The sequence below is a fragment of the Ovis aries genome, chromosome 2 (genome assembly GCF_016772045.2).
Source record: "Ovis aries strain OAR_USU_Benz2616 breed Rambouillet chromosome 2, ARS-UI_Ramb_v3.0, whole genome shotgun sequence".
NCBI lineage: Eukaryota > Metazoa > Chordata > Mammalia > Artiodactyla > Bovidae > Ovis > Ovis aries.
The window spans coordinates 99,650,758-99,667,187 of record NC_056055.1 but is presented as its reverse complement, the minus strand read 5'-3'; the positions used below and the strand labels follow the sequence as shown (position 1 = coordinate 99,667,187).

Below are 16,430 nucleotides of genomic sequence, written 5' to 3'. Positions count from 1 at the left end.
TTATTACACCTCCCTAATGAGTTGTTCCCTTTACTGCTTCATTAATATAATTGGAACTAGGACTTGTTTAGCTCTAGCCATGAGATTTCAAAGGGACTGATTATCCTGTGACCCCCTTGGAATAGCATTTAAAAGCAGAAAAGGGATGTGCTTGAAGAACACAACTGCTGATGCAGTTGAAATTCCTCACAAATGAGAAAATTAAAATTTGACACTAATAAGGTGATTGCTGAAACCCTACTTTTTAAAATTAGTATCCCATTTTTTTCCTGCTTTGTTTCTTTTAATTCAATCCAAAAAGTCACGGGTAGTAGACCTAGTGGATAAAGCATGGCTTAATATGTAAAGTGGGAAAAGGATATTTTATTAAAAGTGTGTACTTCAAATCAAATTTCTATACATAAATATATAGACTATAAATATATCAACCTTGATTTGAAGTCTGACTTGTTTTAAATAAGCGTATAATAGATAATGCTTAACATTCAGCAGGTGATTCTGGAAAGTGATACAAAATAGTATGTTAATTCAAATCTTTTACTGTTAGTCATCATTATTTTAAATTTTTAAAAATATTTGTTGATGGCATTGGGCAAGGAGCCATAGCAGCAGCTTCAATCTCCGTTTCTTTCTTTCATATTTCTCTATTTTGTGTTCCTCTAAAATATCTTTAAAGGAATGTGTATGTATAATGTATATATGTGTATATAAAAGAATATACATTGCAGATTTCACAAAGTTATGAGTACTATAGTAAGAAAATAAACTCAATGAGTATGATCTCTGTTAATGGCTTTTTTCCCCTATTATTTTACCAGTTTGGCAGTATTCTATGTCAACAATAGTATCATTATTTTTAATATATATAAAGTGCTCTGAACTTTGAGTTTTTCAATGTGTTAATATTGGAAATTACATAGATAAGAGTCTTATTGTGTTTTACCTTCTTTATAGTATTCCTTTACACACACACACACACACACACACACACACACACACACACACGCTCTTATTTATTTCATCAGTCTTCCATCAATGGACATTTCAGATGTCTCCAATCTTTGGCTCTTAGTATTAGAATCAGTATTACTTAAATGTGTCATATCAAGCTAATGTATAAGGAAGATAATTTCATACTTTTCACTTTGTTAAACTTCCAACATGCTGTCCTGGATCTTTACTCTCCACGGATTATCTCATTGCACGGAATAAGTAAAGAAGTTCTTCAGACTAGGCAAAGGAAATGAAATAAAAATGGCTTTAAAGTATAACAAAATAAAATATATAATTGCATTCATAAGAGAAAAAAAATTACTAAATTTGTCAATTTAAGGGTGTATGTCCACAAACATTCTGCCTCTGCTTCTGTCAGTCTTGCTTGTGGGGCTGAATTCTGCCCCGCCCCCAAGTTCATATGTGGAAATCCTAACCACCAGTATTACAGTATTTAGAGATGGGACATTTGGGAAACAATTTGGTTTAGATGAAATAATGACGGTGGAGTCCTCATGATGGGATTTTTGCTTTTATAAGAAGAGATACAAGTGACCAACCACCCTTCCTCTTTCCCTCCCTTTCTCTCCCCATCTGTCCTAGCTCTTTGTCCCTTCCTCCTCCTCTAAACCTCTCTTTTTCTTGGCCTCTCTCTATCATGTAAAGCACAGTGAGGAGGTGCAAATCTGCTAGCTAGGAAGAGAACTCTCACCAAAAACTAACCATGCTCATGGCATCCTGACATCAGGCTTCCAGCCACCAGAGCTGTAAGAATAAGAGTTTCTGCTCTTTGACTTAGCTGGCCCGCAATATTTTGTATGGCAGCCAAAGCTGACTAGGACAGAAGAATACCTCCTCTACTTTCCCTGTAAATCCCATCTTCTTTTCTCAGTCAGGCACTCAGTTATGGTCATAGACCTGGCTCTTTTTGTAATATTAATTTTCCTTCTCTGCTGGATCATTCTAATCAGAACACAAGTTTAGAAAAGCACTCATTGACATCAAATCACTTTTGGCCTCTGCCCCATTCTCTGCTATTATCTCCATATATTGAAAGCAAAACTCACTGAAAGACTAATCTGTATTTGCCAGTTCCGCCTCCATTTTCAGCTCAGCCCGCTCTAATCAGGAATTTATCTCTGTTTCTAGACTGAAATAGATCAATACAAGTCAGCAGTAACCCCCACAATTGAAATGGACTGATCTTTTTCAACTCCTCCTATAATGTTTAGAGACAGTTTATCACTCCTTGTGTTAAAACAAAGAGACAAAATTTTTTCTTAACTCAGCTATTAGGATATCATATTCTCATGTTTGTTCCTCAACTTTTGGCACTCCTCAGTCTCTTTTTCTGGATTCTATTATTATTACCTTTCCTACAAAATTTTGGAGAGTCCCAAACATCTTCCCATGAGATTTTTCTCCTTTTAGGTATGCGTCTTCACTGGATGTTCCCATCTAGCTCTACTACTTTAAATATTTCTCCCTTCAATGAATGAAATATTCATATATCAAGTCATTTATTATACATCATCATGTGGATCTATAATAAGCATTTAAAGTTACCATGTGTAAAATTGAACTCTTGTTTCTCCCTACAAAGCCCATTCAGTAAGTGGAGCCACAAATTTTTCTAGAAAGATTATTGGTACTATTTTAATTCCTCTCCTATTCTCATAAACTGTATCAGCTATTATCATATTAGCTCTGCATAGCATTAATAATGAATTCCAAAACCTACCACACCTCACCTCTTACTACTATCTCATCCTAAAGCAAAATGTCCACCTTCTAATCCATCCTCTTGCCTTCCTTTACATCTTCCTTTAATCTGTTCTCTACAGGTTGGAGAGGGTCCACTTAAAATCACCATCAAAGTCATCCAAAATGGTTTTGTTGTGTTAAAAAGGTAATACTTACCGTGGCCTGTTACATTACTAGTCCCAATATGGCCTAATCATGGGTAATATGTCTAATTTCATCTCCTATTATTGAATGCCTTTCTGTATAATGTCCAGCACACTGAACTGCTTGTTCATTCTTGAGTAAGTCTAGCTTATTCCATCCCCATGACATTCTGTTCCCTTCAAACTGGAAATTAACTCCTTCCTGACTTCAATATTCTGGTCTGGAGAATTCCATGGACCGTATATAGTCCATGGGGTCACAAACAGTCTGACAAGACTGAGTGACTTTCGCTTTCGCTTTCAATTTTTGACTTCATTTGTATAACTGCTTGAAAATCTTCTCCTCAAAAAATATTTTTTTTCTCTCATCATTTTATCTCAAGCAGTACTTTCAGGCTTTTTAATTATCTTATCTTTTCAACTCTTCATATAACTATACATATTATAGTTTTGTATATATAAAATACTTCCTTCCACCTCTTTTTCATGCATCTCCAACTTTTAACTAAGATTCATAAGACCATGACTTTTATCAGTTATTTTACTCATAAACGAAGGTTTACATATTGTATACTTTGATAAATATTGCAGAATCTCTTTATTTACATGTTGAAGCCATTCTATTTCCTATGCATGTAAGACTAAGCCTTGTGTTATGGATTATTTGTTCTTTGCTTTGTAGATTTATGTGTCTCAATCTACCTAGTCTCTATCTCCTGCTGTGTGTGGCCACTGATGTCACTGTTCAGTTTGTTGTTGCTTTTGGTGTTACTCTTGTTTTAAATTTTTTTTTAATTTGGAATCCTAGGAGTGGCCTCTTAGCCTAAATTGCTTAGTGATCCATCAGCAAGTGATCAGAGTTTATGGTCCAGCAGTTTGAGCAAATTAGTGTTTATGCTTTTCTGTGGCATCTATGTATGAATGGGGAGATCACTGATTTAGGACAGTTTTCAGGTCCTTAGTTAACTAGAGTTGTGTGGACATTTTGAACCATTTCTGTGTATATGTAGAAAGTACCATAGACATACAAAGGGCTTATCAGTCTGGGACAGGATGTTTTAGTAATAAGTATGTCTCTGTTCTCTCATTTTCTTTGCTGAAGACCTGACTAGATATGGATGGGCAATGGGCATGTGGTCCTCATTATAAAGAAGCGCAATTCCATGAGTCACCACATGGAGAAGAGTCAGTCAGTAACAGGAATTGTAATTCCTGTTCATATATAATATTATTCCAGCGATATATGACTGAGAGAAAACTCTATATTTGTTCACTCTCTTGTGTTTTTTGCTTCAATTTTACCATGCCCTATCCTTTTCTAATACATTTGGAACATGATTTTGGCAAATTTTTAATATCTCCAATCTGAAAGGAAAACAAAGGAAATATTTTCCACTGTATTAAAATTGATATATCATGCTTTCTATTATGTATTTATGTTGTATGTATAGATATTTTTACATGTGTATATATATATATATATATATTTAATTTGGGGAAACAAAGTAGCTAGAAAAGTTAAACAAGCAATGTTTTCATGTAAAATTATTACAGTTGTAATTAAATATAATCCCATGTTCTGTATAAGTTCTATTAAATTTGGCTACAGAAGTATGTCTTAATTTATTCAGAAATATCTGGGACTGATTCATTTTTAAAATTTTTACAGAAGTATAGTTGACTTGGGGCTTCCCAGGTGACACTATTGGTAAAGGACCCACCTGCCAATCTAGGATATATAGGAGACAAAAGAGACCTGGGTTTGATACTTGGGTCAGGAAGATCCTCTGGAGGAGGGCATGACAACCCAATCCAGTACTCTTGACTGGAGAATCCTATGGACAGAGGAGCCTAGTGGGCTACAGTCCATGGGGTCACATAGAATCAGATGCAACTCAACCAACTTAGCATGCACACACATAATTGACTTAGAATATTTTGTATTTCATTTGTACCACATAGTGAATCAGTACTTGTATAGATTATATCCCATTTAAATTTATTACAAGGTAATGGCTCTACTTCCTTGTGTTCTACAAAATATACTGTGACTTATCTATTTTACACATAATAATGTGCATTACTTAATCCTATACCCTGTCTTGCCCCGTCTCTTTCCTTGACGCACTGGTGACTACTAGTTTGTTACCAGTATCTGAGTCTGTTTCCATTTTGGTGTGTATATATATATACATATACATATATACATATATATATGTGGAGAGTTCTGACAAAATGTGGTCCACTGGAGAAGGCAATGGCAAACCACTTCAGTATTCATGTCTTGAGAACCCCATGAACAGTATGGAAAGGCAAAAAGTAGGACACTAAAAGATAAACTTCCCAGTTGGTAGGTGCCCAATATGTTACTGGAGATCAGAGAAGAAATAACTCCAGAAAGAATGAAGAGATGGAGCCAAAGCAACAGCAACACCCAGTTGTGGATGTGACTGGTGATAAAAGCAAAGTCCGATGAGGTAAAGAACAATATTGCATAGGAACCTGGAACGTTAGGTCCATGAATCAAGGCAAATTGGAAATGGTCAAACAAGAGATGGCAAGAGTGAACGTCGACATTTTAGGGATCAGTGAACTAAAATGGACTGGAATGGGTGAATTTAACTCAGATGACCATTATATCTACTACTATAGGCAAGAATCCCTTAGAAGAAATGGAGTAGCCCTCATAATCAACAAGAGTCGGAAATGTAGTACTTGGATGCAATCTCAAAAATAACAGAATGATCTCTGTTTGTTTCCAAGGAAAACCATTCAATATCACTAATCCAAGTCTATGCCCCAACCACTAATGCTGAAGAAGCTGAAGTTGAACAGTTCTATGAAGACCTACAATATCTTCTAGAACTAACACCCATAAAAGATGTCCTTTTCATTATAGGGTACAGGAATACAAAAGTAGGAAGTCAAGAAACACCTGGAGTAACAGGCAAATTTGGCCTTGGAGTATAGAATGAAGCAGGGCAAAGGCTAATAGAGTTTCACCAAGAGCAAACATCCTCTTCCAACAACACAAGAGAAGACTCTACATATGGACATCACCTGATGGTCAATACCAAAATCAGATTGATTATATTCTTTGCAGGCAAAAATGGAGAAGCTCTATACAGTCAGCAAAAACAAGACCAGGAGCTAACTGTGGCTCAGATTATGAACTCCTTATTGCCAAATTCAGACTTAAATTGAAGAAAAGGGAAAACCACTACCATTCAAGTATGGCCTAAATCAAACCCGTTATGATTATACAGTGGAAGTGACAAACAGATTCATGGGATAGACGGAGTGTCTGATGAACTACAGATGAAGGTTTGTGACATTGTACAGGAGACAGAGATCAAGACTACCCCAAGAAAAAAAGTGCAGAAAAGCAAAATGGCTGTATTATGTGAAAGGCAAAGGAGAAAAGGAAAGATATACTCACTTGAATGCAGAGTTCCAAAGAATAGCAAAGAGAGACAAGAAAGCCTTCCTCAGTGATCAGTGCAAAGAAATAGAGGAAAACAGTAGAATGGGAAAGACTAGAGATCTCTTCAAGAAAATTAGAGATACCAAGGGAACATTTCATGCAAAGATGGGCTTAATAAAGGACAGAAAATGTATGGACCTAACAGAAGAGGTGGCAAGAATACACGGAAGAACTGTCCAAAAACAGATCTGTACGACCCAGATAATCATGATGGTGTGATCACTCACCTAGTGCCAGACATCCTGGAATGTGAAGTCAAGTGGGCCTTAGGAAACATCACTATGAACAAAGCTAGTGGAAGTGATGGAATTCCAGTTGAGCTATTTCAAATCCTGACAGATGATGCTGTGAAAGTGCTGCACTCAATATGCCAGCAAATTTGGAAAACTCGGCAGTGGCCACAGGACTGGAAAAGGTCAGTTTTCATTCCAATCCCAAAGAAAGGCAATGCCAAAGAATGCTCAAACTACCGCACAATTGCAGTTATCTCACATACTAGCAAAGTAATGCTTTGCATTCTCCAAGCTAGGCTTCAACAGTATGTGGACCATGAACTTCCAGATGTTCAAGCTGGTTTTAGAAAAGGCAGAGGAACCAGATATTGAATTGCCAACATCTCTTGGATTATCAAAAGAGCAAGAGACTGGAAAACATCTACCTCTGCTTTATTGACTATGCCAAAGTCTTTGACTGTGTGGATCACCACAAACTTTGGAAATTTCTTAAAGAGATGGGAATACCAGACCAGCTGACCTGCCTCTTGAGAAATCTGTATGTGGGTCAAAAAGCAACAGTTAGAACTGGACATGGAACAACAGACTGGTTTCAAATAGGAAAAGGAGTATGTCAAGGCTGTATATTGTCACCCTGCTTATTTAACTTATATGCAGAGTACATCATGAGAAATGCTGGGCTGTAGGAAGCACAAGCTGGAATCAAGATTGCCAGGAGAAATATCTATAACCTCAGATATGCAGATGACATCACCCTTATGGCAGAAAATGAAGAGGAACTAAAGAGCCTTTTGATGAATGTGAAAGAGGAGAGTGAAAACATTGGCTTAAAGCTCAACATTCAGAAAACGAAGATCATGGCCCCTGGTCCCATCACTTCATTGCAAATAGAAAGGGAAACAATAGAAGCAGTGAGAGACTTTATCTTTTGGGGCTCCAAAATCACTGCAGATAGTGAATGCAGCCATGAAATTAAAAGATGCTTACTCCTTGAAAGAAAAGTTATGACCACCCTAGACAGCATATTACAAAGCAGAGACATTACTTTGCCACAAAGGTCTGTTTAGTGAAAGCTATGGTTTTTCCAGTATTCGTACATGGATGTGAGAGTTGAACTGTGTAAGAAAGCTGAGCACTGAAGAATTGATGCTTTTGAACTGTGGTGTTGGAGAAGACTCTTGAGAGTCCCTTGGACTACATGGAGATCCAACTGGTCCATCCTAAAGGAAATCAGTCCTGAATATTCATTGGAAGGACTGATGCTAAAGCTGAAACTCTTGGCCACTTTGGCCACCTGATGTGAATAACTGAATCATTTGAAAAAACCCTGATGCTGGGAAAGATTGTAGATGGGAGGAGAAGGGGATGACAGAGGATGAGATGGTTGAATGGCATCACTGACTCAATGGACATGAGTTTGAGTAAAGTCCAGGTGTTGGTGATGGACAGGGAGGCCTGGCATGCTTCAGTTGGTGTCTGAGCCCATGTTTTTGGGCCAGAAGCATAGGGTCAGCTCTGAGCTGCCTCAGTTTTCTGTAAGTGTGTACTTTCTCCTTCTCTCACCACCAGGACCTTTGCCCCAGAGGGGAGAAGTGCTGAAGCTAGAAGGTCCTGTTAAGGCTATTAGATCATGGTGGAACATGACCTGCACGTATTGGCTGCCGATAGAAGTCTGAGCTCCTTCTGATGTACTACTTTTATAGGTGTCAGCAGTTGTTGCTCTCATCTTGCTCAGAATTAACCTTGGGTCCAATTCTCCTTTATGCCTCACAACTGATTACTGCCACCAGCCTCTGTTGCCCCAGCCATGTTATAGAGCCACACTGCAGGGCAGGAAAGGCCCACATTGACTCTTTACATATATCTGAGTATGGACTGTGGTGGACTAGACACCATCATTATCCTGGGCTCCTTCTGTTGTGCTGCCTCAGTATATATCAGCAGTGGCCAACGATGACCCACCCAGGTCTGCCTCTCTGGCCCACAATCCTATGCTCTGACTAGTTGCGGCAGCCCTAGATCCAGTGTGACATGGAGTAAATAAGGTTGGAGTGTTTGCTTGTCTAGGCTGGGTCCTGGGATTGATGGTCATGGAAAACCAGACACCCCTGGAGCAATCCTCAGTCTCCCACCTCCACACTGCCTTGGCTGCCAGTCAGCATGTATGTGCTCCTCAGGAGCAGAGTGTAGGATTTCCGCAGCCCTCTTGTCACTCCTACCAGCCCCCCAACCAGTCAAGCAGGTTCATCTTCCTTTTGTAAGCCCTAGAACAGGGGCATTCAGTATGTCGATCAAACCACTCACTCCACAGGGTGAATTGCTGCTTCTGTAATCTCTCTTCCCTTCTGAGTCCCCACGATCCGAACCTGATGGCTTCTCTTCTCTTTCTACCCAGTTCTGTGTGTCTCTTTGCTTAAAGCCTTAGCTGTACAAGTCTTTCTGCCAGTTTCCAGGTAGTTCTCAGTGAGGATTTTTCCACACATGGATGTGTTTCTGACGTGTTCATGAAGTGAGGTGAGTTTCATGTTCTTCTTCTCTGCCATCTTGATTGATCTCTCCAGTTTAACTATTTGCAAGCAATTTGTATTATAAATAGATATCCTACAGTGTTAGTGCTTCCAATTGATAAAATACAGTAAGAAAAGTATAGGGAATATAACACAACTTCAAATCAGCATTTCTTATATCCCTGTTAAAATATAAAACCAAGATAGGCTCAATTAATTATACATTTATAATATTTAATTATTATTGTGAAATATTTTAAATGTGCTTAAAACTATGTCTTGTGCATACGTACACGCTCAGTTGTGACTGACTGTGACCCAGTGGACTGTAGCCCGCCTCTCTCTGTTGTACTGAAACCAAGTATAAACACATGAAATGTGCTAAGTCCATTGCTAATAACACTTCATAATTATAATGAATATTGTAATAGTCATTCTTTTACAAAAAGTTTTCTGACCTAAGCTTTGTTAAAAATAGTATAATCACACATTTTATACTTGTAAATAACCAAATATATCCTGAAATATGATTGTTATTTGGTATTTTAATGTGTCCATTTGTGCTCATAAATAATATTCATTTGTGTTATCAATTCTAATAAAACGTCACTAGAGACACTTCAGCATTTTATTTACTGTATGCAGTTTCAGCATAATAAAAACTGCCCAAGATGTCTTTGAATAGAGAATAAATCACCTTATGCATAACAGATCAATAAAATATCAGACTTATTCCTCTGGATTTTGTAGCCAATACATGTGGCTCTATTTCGGGGCTTAGTTTTCTAAATAAAAATAGATATGGAGGATTACATTTTCATTTTATTTTATACTTTCTCTATAACTGGCAGTTGACTGATAGTGAGTTTATAATTGCCTTGAGATCAGAGAAAATGTTGTCAGTGTTATATAGCCTGCTGCTAAGTCACTTCAGTTGTGTCTGACTATGCGTGAACCCAGAGATGGCAGCCCACCTGGCTCCCCCATCCCTGGGATTCTCCACGCAAGAACACTGGAGTGGGTTGCCGTTTCCTTCTCCAATGCAGGAAAGTGAAAAGTGAATGTGAAGTTGCTCAGTCATGTCTGACTCTTAGCGACCCCATGGACTGCAGCCCACCAGGCTCCTCTGTCCGTGGGATGTTCCAGGCAAAAGTACTGGAGTAGTTATATAGCCTACATTGAATAAAATTAAGTAAATAGGTAGCTTTTATTTACTCTACTTTTAAAATTAATAGCTCATATTAAATTATTCATTTTTTTCTCTCCTTATACTCAAAGATTAATTGAGGATGCAGACTATGTAAGCTTATGGTGCAAGTCTTACCTGACAAGTTATATGCTCCTTTGCTTCTGCAGGTGCTTCTGTAGGCTTCTGTAGGTGCTTCACTGTTGCCACTAACTCTGTGGCAAGTCATGCTGTTATTTTCCCTTTACCTTTAAATAACCGACTATCCTAAAAGAAAAAGATAGAAAATACCAAAGTTTTACCATTTCTATGAGCGACTTCACTTTCACTTTTCACTTTCATGCATTGGAGAAGGAAATGGCAACCCACTCCAGTGTTCTTGCCTGGAGAATCCCAGGGACGGGGAAGCCTGGTGGGCTGCCATCTATGGGGTCGCACAGAGTCGGACATGACTGAAGTGACTTAGCAGCAGAAGGGGTCTTGTACACATACTTTCCCAATTTTAGTCAGTAACCAAGACCATATTTCAATGAAGAATTTTGTTTCAAGGACTAGTTTTAATAGCAATAAAATTTGATGGTATTAATCCACTAGAGAAGCATGTTTAATTTGTAAGATAAATCTCATAGTTGACTGGGGACACTGCTCTGGGGACATGTTCATTGATAGTCTTTACATCTATGCACATAGGAACATCTCACTATCTCTTCTGAGAACATGCTTTCACACTAAAGAATACCCAGCTATTTAGGTAATAGCTGTCTCCTAGATAACTGTATCTTAAAAAATGAGCCACACTTAGACATAAATCTTGACAGAAATTATTCTTTGACTTTATATAATTTGCTTGATCAAAATCTACCAGTTTTACATCTTTTGGTGCTTTGGTGGGAAAACCTCTAGTTATCCCTCATTTAAAACAAAAGCGAAATAACTTTTCCTAAATATATATTTTATACAATTTTATTGACTCTACATAGGTATCATTTTGGAATAAATGTGAACTATTAGTATATAAGCATTTTCAATGATTAAAGTTCAATCTTGGATTATCTCAATAATCAAGGTTGTGGTGAAACAAAATGTAAGAAAAATATATATGTTGATAGCAGAAAGATACATCAAAATGTGTGCAGCACAAAACAAAACAAAACAAAACAAAACAAAACCCAAAACCTGGATAGCAACATGCAAACAAACAAACAAAAATGTGACAGAGACCTTACCGCCTCCAAAAAAAAAAAAAAAAGCCACCAAGTAAAAGACAATGTGATGAGAATTAGAAGCCATGCCATATACTGGGAGAAAATATTTCTGAAAGACAGATACATCTAAAAGACCCATTCAGCTGGGTAGATGATCCCACAGCCTTCTCCAGCTCAGCTGCCCTCTGCCATCAGCTGTCTAGGTGATTTTCTCTGTGCCTGAACTCTCCCCTCCTGCCTTCATCTCCTTAAGGAGGTATCTAAAAAATTAAATTCACATACAGCAACACATACACAATCCACCAAAAAAAAAAAAAATCAGGGAGCTGGAGCAGCCAGAAGAATAAGAGAGCACAAGCGCAGGAGAGAGGACTCAGCCATTCTTGGAGGAAGAACGGTGCAGGCAGAGGGAGGCTGGAGTTGACGGGGACCCAGACTCAGGTCTCATAGCCCCTGGGAGCCTCCTTCATGGCCCCAGGGATCCTGAAAGGGGCTGCCTCAGCTTAGGATGGACAACTGTGTCAAGTCTCCACTGGTCTGTCTCTCAAGGAAGATGAGCCAAGAGGAGACCAGCTACACAGTGGTGCAGATGAGTGAGGAGAGGCTGGCAGCCAGCGGTGAGTTTCCCAGGCCCCTCCTGATGCTGGCTCAGAACTCTGTGGTCATGCACAACCTGCTGGACCCAGCCTTCATCTTCCTGCATAAGGGCTTCACAGAGAACAGGCAGCCTGACAGATCTCTGCAGCTAGAGGAGATTGAAGAGCTCAGGGAGGCCATCAGAAAATTTGACAAGGATGAAGATGGCTACATCAACTGCCAGGACCTGGGTAACTGCATGAGCACCACTGGTTACATGCCCACCGAGATGGAGTGCATCGAGCTGTCTCAGCAGATCAATATGAACCTGGGTGACCACGTGGATTTTGATGACTTTGTGGAGCTGATGGGACCTAAACTCCTAGCAGAGACAGTAGATATGATTGGAGTAAAGGAACTGTGAGATGCCTTCCGAGAGTTTGACACCAATGGTGACAGGGAGATAACTACCAGTGAGTTACGAGAAGCCATGATGAAACTCCTGGGTCATCAGGTGGGACACTGAGACATAGAGGAAATTATCCGAGTTGTGGACCTCAATGAGACCTTGGAGCAACTGGAGTTCTTATTGATTCCTAGAGGGCATGCAAAAAGGTACAGCCACCTTTGGAAGACAGTTTGCAGTTTCTAATAAGACTAAACAAGCTATTTTCATATAATCCAGCAATTGTTTGATATTTACCCGAAGGACTTGAAAATGTTATATCCATGCAAAAGTTTGCATATGGGTGTTTTACCACTATTTTCAAGCCCTCCCCACATAAAAAAGATAATAAAGAAATTTATGTCAAAACATGTGAAAATCCAGAAAAAACATAGATTTATTTCTTTGAGTAATAAAACTTTGGTAAGTTTTAGCTTACCAAAACTGAGAAGAAGAAATAAAATATATGGATAATCTCTTACCTAATGAATTTTCAGCTTAAAAGTCTCCCATTCATAAAAACTACAGACATTAAATGAAGATATAACACCAATATTAGTTAAGATTTAAAACCAGTATAACTCTGATACTAACTTGAGGATATTATACTTATAGGAACATTAATGGAAAATAAACCCCATGAACATAGATACAAAGACTCATGAACAAAACTTTAGCAAATTGAATTGTTATAATAAATATATCTGATTTATTCCAAGAATTTAAGCTTTATTATTCAAATCAATGTGATTACCTGTTACAAAGAGAATACGGTATAGAAAACATATGGTTATCTCAAAAAAGAATAAAATTCATTTGATTAAATTATCACTTCTTAAAAGACACTCAGCACACTAGATATGGAAGCAGTCTTTTAAGATATATCTACAAAACACCTACATCACACTCAATGTTGAAATATTTTCTTGCCTTGTGAGGTATACAAGGATACCTAGTAGATAAATATTTTATCATGGTAGCAACCTCTATTGTGAGTTATGAAATAAAGTATTTAATATGGGAATTAGAGCTTCAAAGCTGTGGGAAGATCTGTACATGTAGAATTGGAAGTTTAAATGAGTCAACAACCTATGATTCTAAGAGAATCAGCAAGTGCAATCGCAGAAGTAGAACCACACGGAGAACTGAAAGAATTGCGTGGAGGAAGATGTTGTCGCTGAGATCCACAGCTAAATGATTTGTGATACACAAGAAAACACTCTTAATCAGTGGGCTTAGTCATCAAAGAGATCTAAAGACATGGTGGAGATAAAGTTCAGTTCAGTTCAGTCACTCAGTCTTGTCTGACTCTTTGCGACCCCATGAATCGCAGCACGCCAGGCCTCCCTGTCCATCACCAATTCTCGGAGTTCACTCAGACTCACGTCCATCGAGTCAGTGATGCCATCCAGCCATCTCATCCTCTGTCGTCCCCTTGTCCTCCTGCCCCCAATCCCTCCCAGCATCACAGTCTTTTCCAGTGAGTCAACTCTTCACATGAGGTGGCCAAAGTACTGGAGTTTCAGCTTTAGCATCATTCCTTCCAAAGAAATCGCAGGGCTGATCTCCTTCAGAATGGACTGGTTGGATCTCCTTGCAGTCCAAAGGACTCTCAAGAGTCTTCTCCAACACCTCACTTCAAAAGCATCAATTCTTTGGCGCTCAGTCTTCTTCACAGTCCAAGTCTCACATCCATACATGACCAGAGGAAAAACCATAGCCTTGACTAGACGGACCTTACTCGGCAAAGTAATGTCTCTGCTTTTGAATATGCTGTCTAGTTTGGCCATAACTTTTCTTCCAAAGAGTAAGCATCTTTTAATTTCATGGCTGCAGTCACCATCTGCAGTGATTTGGGAGCCCCCCAAAATAAAGTCTCTCACTGTTTCCCCATCTATTTCCCATGAAGTGATGGGTCTGGATGCCATGATCTTCGTTTTCTGAATGTTGAGCTTTAAGCCAAAGTTTTCACTCTCCTCTTTTACTTTCATCAAGAGGCTTTTTAGTTCCTCCTCACTTTCTGCCATAAAGGTGGTGTTATCTGCATGCTGAGGTTATTGATATTTCTCCCAGCAATCTTGATTGCAGCTTGTGTTTCTTCAAGTCCAGCATTTCTCATGATGTACTCTGCATAGAAGTTAAATAAGCAGGGTGACAATATACAGCCTTGACATACTCCTTTTCCTATTTGGAACCAGTCTGTTGTTCCATGTCCAGTTCTAACTGTTGCTTCCTGACCTGCATATAGGTTTCTCAAGAGTCAGGTCAGGTGGTCTGGTGTTCCCATCTCTTTCAGAATTTGCCACTGTTTATTGTGATCCACACAGTCAAAGGTTTTGGAATAGTCAATAAAGCAGAAATAGATGTTTTCTGGAACTCTCTTGCTTTTCCATGATCCAGTGGATGTTGGCAATTTGATCTCTGGTTCCTCTGCCTTTTCTAAAACCAGCTTGAACATCAGGAAGTTCATGTATTGCTGAAGCCTGGCTTGGAGAACTTTGAGCATTTCTTTACTAGCATGTGAGATGAGTGCAATTGTGCAGTAGTTTGAGCATGATTTTGCACTGCCTTTCTTTGCGATTGGAATGAAAACGGACCTTTTCCAGTCCTGTGGCCACTGCTGAGTTTTCCAGATTTACTGGCATATTGAGTCAAGCACTTTCACTGCATCATCTTTCAGGATTTGAAACAGCTCAACTGGAATTCTGTCACCTCCACTAGCTTTGTTCGTAGTGATGCTTTCAAAGATAAGCTTTAATCTGTTAGTCATTTCTGCATCTATTCTTTAATGAATATAAGAATGTCAGCCATCAGTACCCTACTCATGCCCTTGAGCTTTCTGTTTGTCTTTCTCTGTCTCTTTGCCTGTGCCCTCTTTTTGTCAGGAGGACTCACTTAAATCAAAATACCTTCCTTCACATACGCAATTACCCAACTTTATTATCTCACCTATGACTTCCTTGTTTCCACTTAGATAGAAATATTTTAATCTTTTATCTATCTTTAATATTTTAAGCTCTTGATCACTTGTTTCCTCAAATGACTCTTTATTTTGGTTTTCATAACAGCAACAACAACAGAAGTCCTGATTTTTCTGTATTTCAGATAATCAGGGTAAACTGTATAATATTTGAGAGCGGAGGCCCTGGGGCCAGATGAACAAAGTTGGATCCTATCTCTGTCATTTACAAGCTGGGGTTGTATGAGTTTAGGAAATTTACTTTGTTGTTGTTCTTCAGTTGCCTCAGCTACATAATAGAGATAATATTTGTTTCAATCTGATCGATTAAAGGTCAGTTAGTTAATAGGTGCAAAGCTATTTGATCATTTACACTATAAATGTTTAGGCTTTATTGCTCTACATTTGTGGCTTCTAGAATATGTGGGCAGTGCAGGGTAACAGAGATACTATTTAGCTTGCTGAATGTGTCTAGAAAAGACAGGATAAGATATTTTCCAGGTATCAAATTTGGGGTTCTTTCTTTGTCCTTTGATACTCCAAATAGGCCAAAATATGACTGTAGTTCACCATACTCCAAACATTAAATGTCCTTAATTTTATATAAGTAGGTAGGTATGTAAGTACATAGATAGATAGAGATAGGTTACATTATTTTTCCTTACCTTGTAATGCTAATCGCTTCTTTGGAGTAAGGCTGTAAATACCTACACATTTATGATCATATTTGCTTAATAACTAAATCAGTTTTCTGAGACAGAAGGGATCAAGGCAGTCATCATCCAGTCAGGTGACTGAACTTTATTTATCTTTAGTTTCAGAATTTCTGAGTTATTATGTCTAATTCTATTTTAACATTAGAATTTTGATTGATTATTGGTGTTCCAACTCAATAGTCTAATTAGTCTGACTGTAGCTTCCTGATTATGACTCTG

The 16,430-nt window shown here is 38.4% G+C and overlaps 1 pseudogene; it reads left to right on the top strand.

Annotated features, from left to right (window-relative positions):
* The first annotated feature begins 12,023 nt into the window (after nt 1–12,023).
* On the top strand, nt 12,024–12,743 carry LOC101106747 (calcium-binding protein 1-like; annotated as a pseudogene).
* The last annotated feature ends 3,687 nt before the right edge of the window (nt 12,744–16,430 follow it).